Below are 11563 nucleotides of genomic sequence, written 5' to 3'. Positions count from 1 at the left end.
GATCGGCATAAAACAAGGGACCGGACCAAATGATTTTTATGGACTCTTCTAGCTCTGAATTTATGATCACGGATCATTAAAGTATGGAAACATAGGCTGAGGCTTGGGGCAAATGAGGGGGAGTCTGGACCGGCAAGAGGACCACCTGCGGGGAGAGCAGGCCGGCTTCAGTTTCTTTGCCAAAGGGACCAAAAAGAAGGTTGGTGAAGTTTGAATCAACAGCAAACCAAATGAGGTGAGGTCACTTTAAATGTTGGGCTGATGGGGAAGAACACAGCGGCAGCTGGACTGTGGAGCTGCAGGGGGTGGGAAGTGTCAGGTGTTTCCAATTCCCTGGCTTATTGAAGAGAGTCAGGCTGTAGTTATGGCCGGCACTGGGCCAATGCAGGGTAGAGGATGACCTCAGTGGGGAGGGGCAGTGATGGCAGGACGTGGCTGGAGAACAAGGGTTTGTAGGGGAAAGGTGCAAGTGGCGATAAAGGGAATGGACCTAACTGGATGTCACATTAAGCCTGGGGAAGGAGAGATTGTCAGTCCCCTCGAAGACTTTTAAATGGGCTGAAATGTGGGGCAGTTGTGAATACCAGCTGGGAAGCTGTGGCCGGGGGGCCCTGGTCCTCGTGACCCCTCCTCAATCCCAACCCCTCCCCACCTTCTTTGCTACACACATGGGATCGGGGAAGAAGGGTGAGGAAGGCTTGTAAGTTCTATGAGACTATGTCTCATGCGGGATGTTTGAGTCATGTTTCTGAGCTCCTCTTTGAAAAAATAATGCCTGGAAGGTACAGGGGCACTTCGGCACAGGGCATGCACGACGGCACTGTCACACATCGGGGGAAAAGAAAACAGAGACCAAAGTTCATGTACACAGGCGTCCACAGAGGTGGGTAGAGGGGCGGCCAGAGCTTGACCTGAAGTTCCCCGGGGCAATACAAAAACAGGGATTATCGTGCGGGCGGAGACCTTCCCGGGGCTGACCAGAGGAGCTAACTTGGAGCAGGGACCTGCCTAGGAATTTTTATGAGGGAAACCACCTAAGTGAGGGAGGACGTCCCTTACGATGGCGTGAGGCCACTTCTGGAGCGACTGCTTCAAGGCTGAGGTGAGCAAAGAGTGGCTCTCTCCCCCTAGCACACAGGACCACGAGGGCTCTCAGCCCCCTCTAAATATAGTTAGTACTCTGGGACAAAATCCCAGTGGCCCTACCCTAATTACACCTCAGTTTCCCCATGGCAGTTACTGTCAGGCGCATTTGAAAGACAGTGGAAAATGAGAAAAAGTACCACCAATTAGAGAAGGGCAACTCTCCCAATGTTCAAAAAAGGGAAGAGAGCAAAGAGGTTTGACTTCTATTCCTGGGAAAATTCCAGAACAGATCGTTAAAGAGATAGATGGCAAACAACCAGAAAAGGAAGCAGCGGCGACAGCCAGCAAATCTTCACGATCTTGCCAAAATAACTGTTTTTATTTGTTTGTTTGTTTATTACAGGCACTACATAAAGGGGTAGATGAAGGCAATGCTATTGACATAGTTACCCCAGATCTTAGTAAGGCTTTTGATAAAGTATCTCCTGCTGTTCTTGTGGAGAAAATGGAGAGATGTGGGCCTGGAGAATAATGTTTGGAAATTATTTTTAAAGGGAAAAACTGTACAATTCAAAGCAATGGATTCTAATTCTCTAACGACTGGATTTAAAATGCTCTGGCACATGGCGATAGGAAAGATAATTTGAGGTAGGGGAGTCCTTCCTGGTGCCCAAGAAATCACAACATCTAGATTTATTTGAGACCAGGCAGAGGCATCCACTTGTATAACTTTAACCCTTTAGTATCAACCATCTACCAGAAATGTTGTCTGGAACTGCATCTCCAATATCAGACCTAAAGACCCTCGCCCTTGAATTCCAAACACATTGATGAGCTCCTGCTCAGCCTAGCAATAAACAATGGGAAAGGGAGAGGAGTGGGAGGAGTCAAAGTTGGTGAGCAGGGCTTTCTTTCCCTACTCTAAGGAAAGCTGGTTTACCAAGTGGTCATCTAAACATTCCTTTCTGTCTTTAGCAACCGTGACACTAAATGAGGGAAAACAGGGGTGTGCTGGAACCAAGTCTTGAAAGTTGATTGTTAAATTTTCAGTGTGAATAGTTACACCTCGAAAATTGGCAAACAATAATTTGCAGTGAAGCCATCCCAGACAAGAGGGATACATGAGGGTGTGAGTCACAGGGAAGCCAGAACAGACGTGAATCTCTAGCATTTCCTTCCGTAAGCCTTCTCCAAGGGGGACTCCTGGTTTCCTGTCAGGAGGGGAAGCAAGAGGGCAGGGCTGGAGTCCACCACTCTGCTCTCCTCAGAGGGGGATACCAGGCTAGAATTATGTCTATCTGCTTCTTTAAATGTTAATAGTCTAAGGGATGCAGTTTTCAGGTTCAAGCTAAACTCCCGATTGCTCTTTCTTAATGGGGAAAGGTGGACCAACGCTTTATATCCAAGGCTTGACTTCCTTTCCAAGCGCCAGTTCCACAATGAACAAACATAGCAAATAGCAAATAAGTCCATTTATCCAAGTCCATAGCAAAACATAAATTGGAGAAAGTACAGACATGAGAAAATATACCAGACAATAGAGTGAAGGAGTCCTCTCATTGGGAGTGAGGTAACTCAATTCAACCAAGAGAGTCTCAGATCTCACCCAAAGGGTGAAATTCCCCTAAATCTCTAGTGCAGTAAACTGAGAATAAGGGCATGAAGGAGACTGCCTGCTCCTCTCATGTACATTTCTTCCCAGAGTCTTTCCCACCCCTAAGCAACCTGAAGGGAGATTGGCATCATCCATTTTCTTTCTCAAAGTTGGAAGCCAGAAGTACCAGAAGAAACCAAAGAGCCGGATGACACTGAAGGGTCTAGATATCTCTTCTCTCTCCTCTCATCAGCTCTGACCCTTACTCAGGCACATGGTGCTGATCTCCACCAATGAAGAGATTCTCATGCTTTTGGTGCTTGGGTTACATTCCTCCCCTGGACCACAACTCTTTGCAGTCCGTTGCAAAGATCATTGGGGCAAGTCCAGTGTAAACACAAACATAAATGCTTTTAAGTAAAAACCGTGATTTTCCTGCATGCAAGGTAACCAACTTTCAGGATTGTTGAAACACAAATAAAAGAAATGCACATTAACAGTACATGCAAAAGACACAATGTCTGGCACTATACAGAGCATCATTTGGAAGGATACTTCCCTGAAAACATGCCTAACTACATACTGGACACAACACATGTACATTTTGAAGATATATGCATATCCATAGTACACAGCAATCAATCAAAAGCAATAAGCATGGCTAATTAACAAAGCAAAACTAGCAGTTGCAATAATAGCACTACCAATAGAACTATATAAAAATATATCTTAGGGCAGCTAGGTGGTGCAGTGGATAGAGCACCGGCCCTAAAGTCAGGAGGACCTGAGTTCAAATCCAGCCTCAGACCAAACACTTGACACTAGCTGTGTGACCCTGGACAAGTCACTTAGCCCCAATTGCCTTATTAAAAAAAAAAAATATATATATATATATATATATCTTAATTATAAGTAGTAATGTCTATTCAAAACAATTTACAGACATTGCTATAGCATGAACGTAACACAAAATATAGTCAATTGACCATAACGATAAAATAAAATACAAGCATACTCAAACATGCAGAAATTCACATGTACAGAAGAAAACATGATTACATTCGAGGTACATCTCACAGGATCAATATCTGGTATTGTTGGGCAATATCTTCAGGTTTACTTACACAATTATATATATATATATATATATATGTAGTACTTTAAATTTGTTATATATATTATACTTTAAATCATAACTTAGTGACTGGTCTAATAGAACTAGTTCTCCAGTCACTGATTATCTCTCTGCTCCCAACCAGAGCTAGCAATTGGTATGGGCTGACCACCAGGACCAGTATAGACTTGTGTGTCTACACCTGGGCCAGCAGCCATGCTACATTAGCTACCGTTAGGTCCTATACTCCAGGAGTATCTATCTGTAGCCATTGTTGGCAGATAAAGAGTTGTCTCTGGCTTCAGTTCTCCTGCCCTGTAATAATACACAGTCTCCGTCATAGGATGAATCACTTTCAGTGCCCCTATCTGGGTCAGAAAGTCTGTTGAACAGTCTCTTTAATTTAATTCTTCACTAGGCGATTGTCCATTAGTTTTCTTTACCTGCTCTAGGGTGTGGATTCCGTCTGCATCACCTGGGTGGTCTGCTTTCCCTTTTGGCCTCTTCACTGGCCTGCATGAGCAATGTCTCCCTCTAACCTTCACTTGGGCACCCCTGCCTTTCTCTCTAAGGACAGGGATACAGAGCTTGAGAAAGCAGGCTAGAGGGCACCTGTCTTATACACAGGCGACCAGTTACAGCCCTGAGAGTATAGGTAGGCCTTTCCTATCCCAGCTTTAGGAAGCCTGGGCCCACTTGTTCCTTAGCTGCTGCCTCCCGCAGCCCAGTGACAAGGAGCATCATGATAACTTTTCCCAAAACTCCTCTCCACCCTAGCTGACTTTGACAAAAAAAATGCAATTTCATGGGGAAAAAAGAACCTAATGAATATTAAACTTTAATCATTTCTCTTTATTCTACTCCTCTTCCAACTTCTATTAGCATACCTACATACATCAATGATTTTTGTCAGCGGGTATATGCTATTTTGTGCTCTGCTTTTCTTAGCTGACATTATTTTGCATATATATGTATGTGTGTGTGTGTGTGTGTACGCACACACAAAGCATTTTGTAAACTTTAAGGCACTGTACAAATGTGAGCTATTCTTGTCTTTTTTTATAGCACTAGAACAGGAATTCTTAACGTGGGGTCCATGGATAGATTTCAGTTGGTCTGGCTGGGTAATTGAAATGCTGCATTTCCTTAAATTATGAATATAAGTACGATATGTAGGGGTCCATAGGCTTTCGATGCACAAAAGAGGGTAAGAGTTCTAGTGAATTCCATTTTGTTAACATTCTTTGCTTAGATATTCCTCTAGTGTGAAACATTTGCCCTTTGCCCATTTTCACTTAAAAACCAAAACATATATGACATTCTTTGCCATTTTTGCTTATTTATTCTTTCAGATTAATTTCTCTATCAATCTATCAGATTCTATAAAATATCCCAAGGCCTTGCTGACCTTTAAAATTTTTTGTATTTTACTCTGAACTTAATCAACACCAAATAAAATGAGCATTTCCATATACAAAGTAGAACAAAAAGGATTGTACAGAAAACTAAAAATTTCTATTATGTCCAGCTTGCCTTTTTTAAAAAAGTATACAATATATTCAATATGTAACTTTAAAAGCAGTACCACTTGTTCTCTGACTCTTATAAAGCTTCGTTCAAGATGTAAGACGTGATTTGTGTGTTATGTGGGTTATGCATGTCTATATAGATATTTCTAGATAGATACAGCTTGCAGGGAGGCATGAACAAATATCTCTGGAGTCTTCTCCAGGAGACTGGCCCAGAGGATGGCCATTCGGTTCTCCCCAAAGAAAGGAGACTGGGTTCGAATTATATCAGTTTGTCCCCCAGCTAAATATTGTTAGTCTAGGGGAAATATTTTTCAGGTTCAAACTGAGCTTCTGATCAATATCCCTTAAAGGGGAAGGACTGCCCCATGCTTTATATTTAAAGCTTGACTCCTTTCCCACCAAATGCTAGATCCACAAAACATATGTAGTGAATGGGAAATAAACCTATTTATATAAGCTAATGGCAAACAGAAATAAGAGAAGGTATACAGATGAAAATATACCAGACAACCCAAACAGGGGTGAGTTGAGAGAGATGGGGAGAGAGGGAAAGAGGGAAAGGGAAAGAGGGGGAGAGGGAAATAGAGACAGAGAGACAGAGAGAGAGAGAGAGAGAAAGAGAGAGAGAGAGAGAGAGAGAGAGAGAGAGAGAGAGAGAGAGAGATCTATCGCCCAAGGAGAAATTCCCCCCCAGTGTCCAGGGTAGTAAGCTAGGGATAAGGAGATGGTTGAGGTGCCATTTCTACCTGTTGGCTTCTTCCCAGAGCCTTTCCCTCCCTTAAGGTACCTGGAAAGAACCTGGAATTCAGTGTCTCCTCTATTAAAGCCAAAAACCAGGAAACCAGAATCTTTCTTCTCTCTCCTGCTTTCACCAACTCTACCCTTCATGCAGGTGGGATTCATTGAGTTCATTGAATCAATCTCTACCAATAAGGTGAATTTTATGCAAATCATTTTGAGCCTTTGGTTACACAGAAATACAAAATCTGAGAGTAGGAAGAGGATCTGAAGTCCAAACAACACCTGAACAGCTATCAGTATGTTCTTGATATTTCTCCAGCAGTCAACCATGAAGACCTGAAATGATGAGGAGCTCACTCCCTCTCAATGCAGCCTATTACCCTTTTGAACAGTTCTAGCTGTAAGGATGTTTTCCTTATGTCATTCTGAAATCTGCCTCTCAATAGTAATAATAATTTAAGGCTTGCAAAGCGTTTATATACATTATCTCATTTTTTTGTTTTGTTTTTTTTTTTGGTTTAGGCAATGGGGGTTAAGTGACTTGCCCAGGGTCACACAGTTAGTAAGTGTCAAGTGTTTGGGCTGAGGCCGGATTTGAACTCAGGTCCTCCTGACTCCAGGGCCGGGGCTCTATCCACTGCGCCACCCAGAGGCCCCTACATTATGCTCTCTTCAACCACTTACTTGTAGCGCTGCCTTTTGGGGCCAAGCAAAACAAATCTAATTCCTCTTCCACACGACTACTTTAAGGCAGAAATAACTCCCTCTACATTTTCTCTTCTTCAGGCTGAACACCTTCAATCCCTTCCATCCATCCACACAGTCCATTCTTTCCAGCTCTTTCGCCATTCTTCCTCAGAGGACATGCTCAAGCTTGTTTATGTCCTAGAGGCAAGGCTAGACAGCAGTTTGCCTGAAAAAGATTTGTGGGTCTTAGTGGACTGCAAGCCCCCAAATGGGTCAACAATGTGATATGTAAATGAAAAACAGTCAACGTGATCTCAGAATACCTTCTTCCAGGAGTAAGGAGGTGAACAAGGAGTCCATTTATACTCTACCCTGGTCAGACCATGCGGAGTATTGGTTTCAGTTCAGGGTTTCACAGTTTAGGAAAGACATTAAGCTGGAGATCTGATGATAAACTGGAGAACATGAAGAGAATGACAACCAGGATGGTGAAAGGCTTTGAGTTCATGCCCTGTGAGGATCATCTGAAGATACTGGGGATGTTTCGTCTGGAGAAGGGAAGATTTGGGAAGAAAGAATAACTATATTCAAGTATTCAAAGGGTGGTCATATTGAAGAGGAATTAGCCTTATTTTGCTCGATTCCAAAGGAAAGAACCAGGAATAATGAGTGGATGTTGCAAAGAGGCACATATAGGCTTGATGTCGGGGGAAAAAAAAAACAACAAACTCCCTAAAAATTTGTGCTTGATGGAAAGTGGAACAGGCTGCCTAGCAGCCACAAGCAGAGGCTGGGTGACCACTCGTTGGGTATAGTATGGGAGGAATTTGGGGGGCGGGTTACCTGCTAGAACAGAAAGTCTCCAACTCCAAAGTTCAGTGGTTCCTAAAATGTCAAGTCTCACACTGAACACAACCACCAGACACGATCCAGTCAGGATACAGTATGGCTATAACCTTCCTTGTTCTGCATACCATGTTTCTGGTAATGCAGCTCAAATCAAATCACATCATTAGTTTTCTGAGGTAATCAGGGTTAAGTGACTTGCCCAGGGTGACACAGTTAATAAGTGTCTGAGGCAGGTTTTGAACTCATGTCCTCTTGACTCCAGGGCTAGTGCTCTCTATCCACTGCGCCTAGCAGCCCCAATATTCCATTAGCTGTTTCAACTACTAGATGTTGAGTCCTGTTGAGCCAGCAGTCTGCTAATATTCTGAGGACTTTTGCCCTTTTCACATCCTGTACTCAGGCAGTTGAGGTTTTGAACCCAAGTACAGGACTTTACATTTACACAAAATACTTCAAGGGAGCTGTGATTTCATTGATTTGGTTGTTCCCTCCAAGGGTGCAAATCAATCAATCAATAAACATTTTGTAAGCACCTGTATTCTACCTGGCGGGATACAAAGATTAAAAAAAAATGAAACAATCCCTCCCCTCAAGGAGCTTATGTTCTAGCCAGGGAGATTTCATTCATCTATATCTATAATCCAAATTATATATTCACATATGTACATATATGTATGTAAAATACACGTGTATATACATACAAATATATATTCACAAATACACACGTGTGTATATATGTATGTATATGTGTGTATATATATGTGTATGTATGTGTATATATACATATTTAGTAACATGCACAGAATAAATACAAAATAAATCCAAGACAGAGGTGTCAGGAAGAATTGTACAGAAGATGATACTTGAAGCAAGTGAGGGATTCTGTGAGGCACAAGGGAGGTACAAGTGCATTCTAGGCAAAGGCAGGGAGATAAGATATGGGGTGTTGTTTGTGAGGACAAAGAGAAGACCAGTTTAGCTGGACCATAGAATATAGCAAGTAGGAGCAATGAGGCTGGAAAGATTGGTTGAGACCAGATTGTGAGGGGTTTTAAAAATCAAACAGAGGAGTTTATATTTGGCACAGTGGACAGTGCCGGGCCGGGAATCAGGAAGATTCATCTTCCTGAGTTCAAATCCAGCCTCAGACTCTTACTAGCTGTGTGACTGTGGGCAAGTCACTTGACCCTGGTTGCCTCAGTTTCCTCATCTGTAAAAAGAGCTAGAGAAGGAAATGGCAAAACACTCCAGTATCTCTCCCAAGAAAACCCCAAATGAGGTCACAAAGAGTAGGACACAACTGAAAACCTGAACAATATAAGGGGCATTAGGTAGACAACGGAATTTGGTTAGGTGACATAGCCAGATCTGTGCTTAAGGAAAATCACTCTGGCAGCTACGTGCAAGATGAATTGCAGTGGGGAATGACCCGAGGCAGACAGACCAAAAGAAGGCCTGAAAGTGGAGGTGAGACATTTATCCCTGTTAAATTACATCTTATTTTAGTTAGTGTATCATTTGCTGCTTTGATTTTTTGGATTCTGATGAAGTCATCCCCTATACTAGTTATACCCTTCAACTGCATATAATTTGCAAATCTGGATAAGCATGCCATCGACATTTTCATCCATGTGCTGGTAAAAATGCTGAATAGGATGCCATGGAGATACTCTTGTGGTACTCCACTAGAAAGCTCCTCCTTCCAGGATGACTTCTATTTCTTTTCCAAATTTTCCAATTCTCTCCCTCCCTCCACCTTTCCCCCTTCCATTGAGAAAACAAGAAATATAGCACCCAGATTGACATCAATTCTCACTCACCTTTCTCTAGTTCTAGCAATTCAATCAGACCCTAAATGAATCTAACTATTTCTTCAGCCCACATCTCTTCAGCTTCTCTACAAGGATATCATGAAATATTGTCAGATGCCTCTATAACCCTATCAAAAGAAAGGAAATGAGCTAGGTTAGCATTTCTTGCTCTTGATAAACCCATGTTGGCTTGTAATGATCAATGCTTCCCTTCTAAGAAGTGTCCATCCTATGTGTACAAAAATATTTATAGCCGCTCTTTTCTGGGGGCAAAGAATTAGAAGTTGAGGGGAAATCCATCAATTGGAGAATGGCTGAACAAGTTATAGCCTGTGATTATGATGGAACACTATTGTACTGTAAGGATGAACAGGGTGATCTCTGAAAAACCTGAAAGACTTGCATGGGCTGATGCAAAGTGAAATGTACTGTGTACAAAGTAACAGCAGTATTGTAAGATGATCAGCTGTGAATGACTTAGCTATTCTCAGCAATACAATGATTCGAGACAACTCTGAAGGACTTATGATGAAGAATGCTATCCATCCCCAGAGAAAGAACTGATGATGTCTGAATATAGATTAAAGCATACTTTTTTAACTTTATTTTTCTTCAGGATTATTTTTGGTCTATGCTTTCTTTCACAACATGATTAATATGGAAATGTTTGGCATGATGACACATGTATAACTATATCAAACTGCTTGCCTTCTCAATTGGGGGGCATGGGGAGGGAGGAAGGGAGAGAATTTGGAACTCAAAAGTTTTAAAAACGGAATGTTAAGATTGTTTTCACATGTAACTGGGGAAAAATAAAATACAGAATAAAAACAAAAAATAAAGCAAAAACAAGAAGTGTCCATAAACTACCTCTTTAATAATGTATCGTAGAAATTTGTCAAAGATTATGTCATCGGCTTACAGTTTGAATTCTTCTGTTTTTTGGTTTTTTTGGGGGGGGGAGTGTATGTGTATGTGCAGTATGTGTAGAAGTAAGGCCTTTGTTTTTTCATAATGAGTTTGGAGGACTGGTGTTTTTTTACCCTCTGAGATCTAGCATTGCTTACCGAGGTGGATACAACTTTTTTAAAATTTTTAATTAATTTATTTTGAATTATCAACAATCACTTCCATAAGCTTTTGAATTTTAACTTTTTCTCCCCCTCCCTCCCCAAGATGGCTCACAGTCTGATAAAGGCTACACATATACATTCATTCACATTAGTGATGTTGTAGGTGAGAATTAGAACCAATAGGACGAACCACGAGGTGGATATAATTTGCAAGGAACAGATTTCTGCTGATATCCTGATGCCGTCAGTGGGTGTACAAAGCTTCTGTCTGCTGGAAGGTCTTTTGGAGAACCCCAACCTCCAGACCCTTCTCTCCTCCTCCTTTCTCTTTTCCTTCCTGGTCAGACACTTATCTCACCTCTTCAGTGTGCTACTTTCTTCTTTTCTGGATCTGATCATCAAAATACACTGTTTACTGGACACCAAGCAAGTGCCTACTTTTGGTACTGAACTGGATTGTTCAATGGTGGGTGGAGGAGGAATTAAGATGGAACAGCTGGGACTCCCCCAGGTCCTTTTCTGCTGAGCTACGTGTTTTAAAATTTAGTGGTTTTATTGCTACCAAACCATTTTTACTAAATAGTACCATGTCCCTGTAGATAAGATGTCATGCAAAATGTGAATTAGGAACAAGTACTGGAATGTTCATTCTTTGGGTGCCTCCAGGGTGGCATATCACCAAGGCCCTGAAAAACAGAAACTCGTACTGTGAACTGACAGTGTGCTAGTTAGAGTCAAGACAGGGTTGGACATTCCTGCTTTTGGTAGGGTGTGAAAAAGAGAAGTAAATCATTGCTTAAAGGAGTTGCTAACTCTTAGTAATGGGGCAGCAAGGTGGCTCAGTAGATAGAACGGGGCCTAGGGTCAGGAGGACTTGAGTTCAAATCCAGTCGCAGACACTAGCTGTGTGACCCTGGGCAAGTCACTTAACCCTGTTGGCCTCAGTTTCCTCATCTGTAAAATGAGCTAAAGAAGGAAATGGCAAACTACTCCAGTATTTTTGCCAAGAAAACCTCAAAGGGGGCCACAAAGAGTTGGACGTGACTGAAAATGACTGAAGAACAACAACATATGAT

Source organism: Vombatus ursinus, unplaced genomic scaffold, assembly GCF_900497805.2.
Source record: "Vombatus ursinus unplaced genomic scaffold, bare-nosed wombat genome assembly UNPS02014778.1, whole genome shotgun sequence".
Lineage (NCBI taxonomy): Eukaryota > Metazoa > Chordata > Mammalia > Diprotodontia > Vombatidae > Vombatus > Vombatus ursinus.
The sequence above is the reverse complement of the archived record's forward strand: the minus strand, read 5'-3'. Positions refer to the sequence as shown.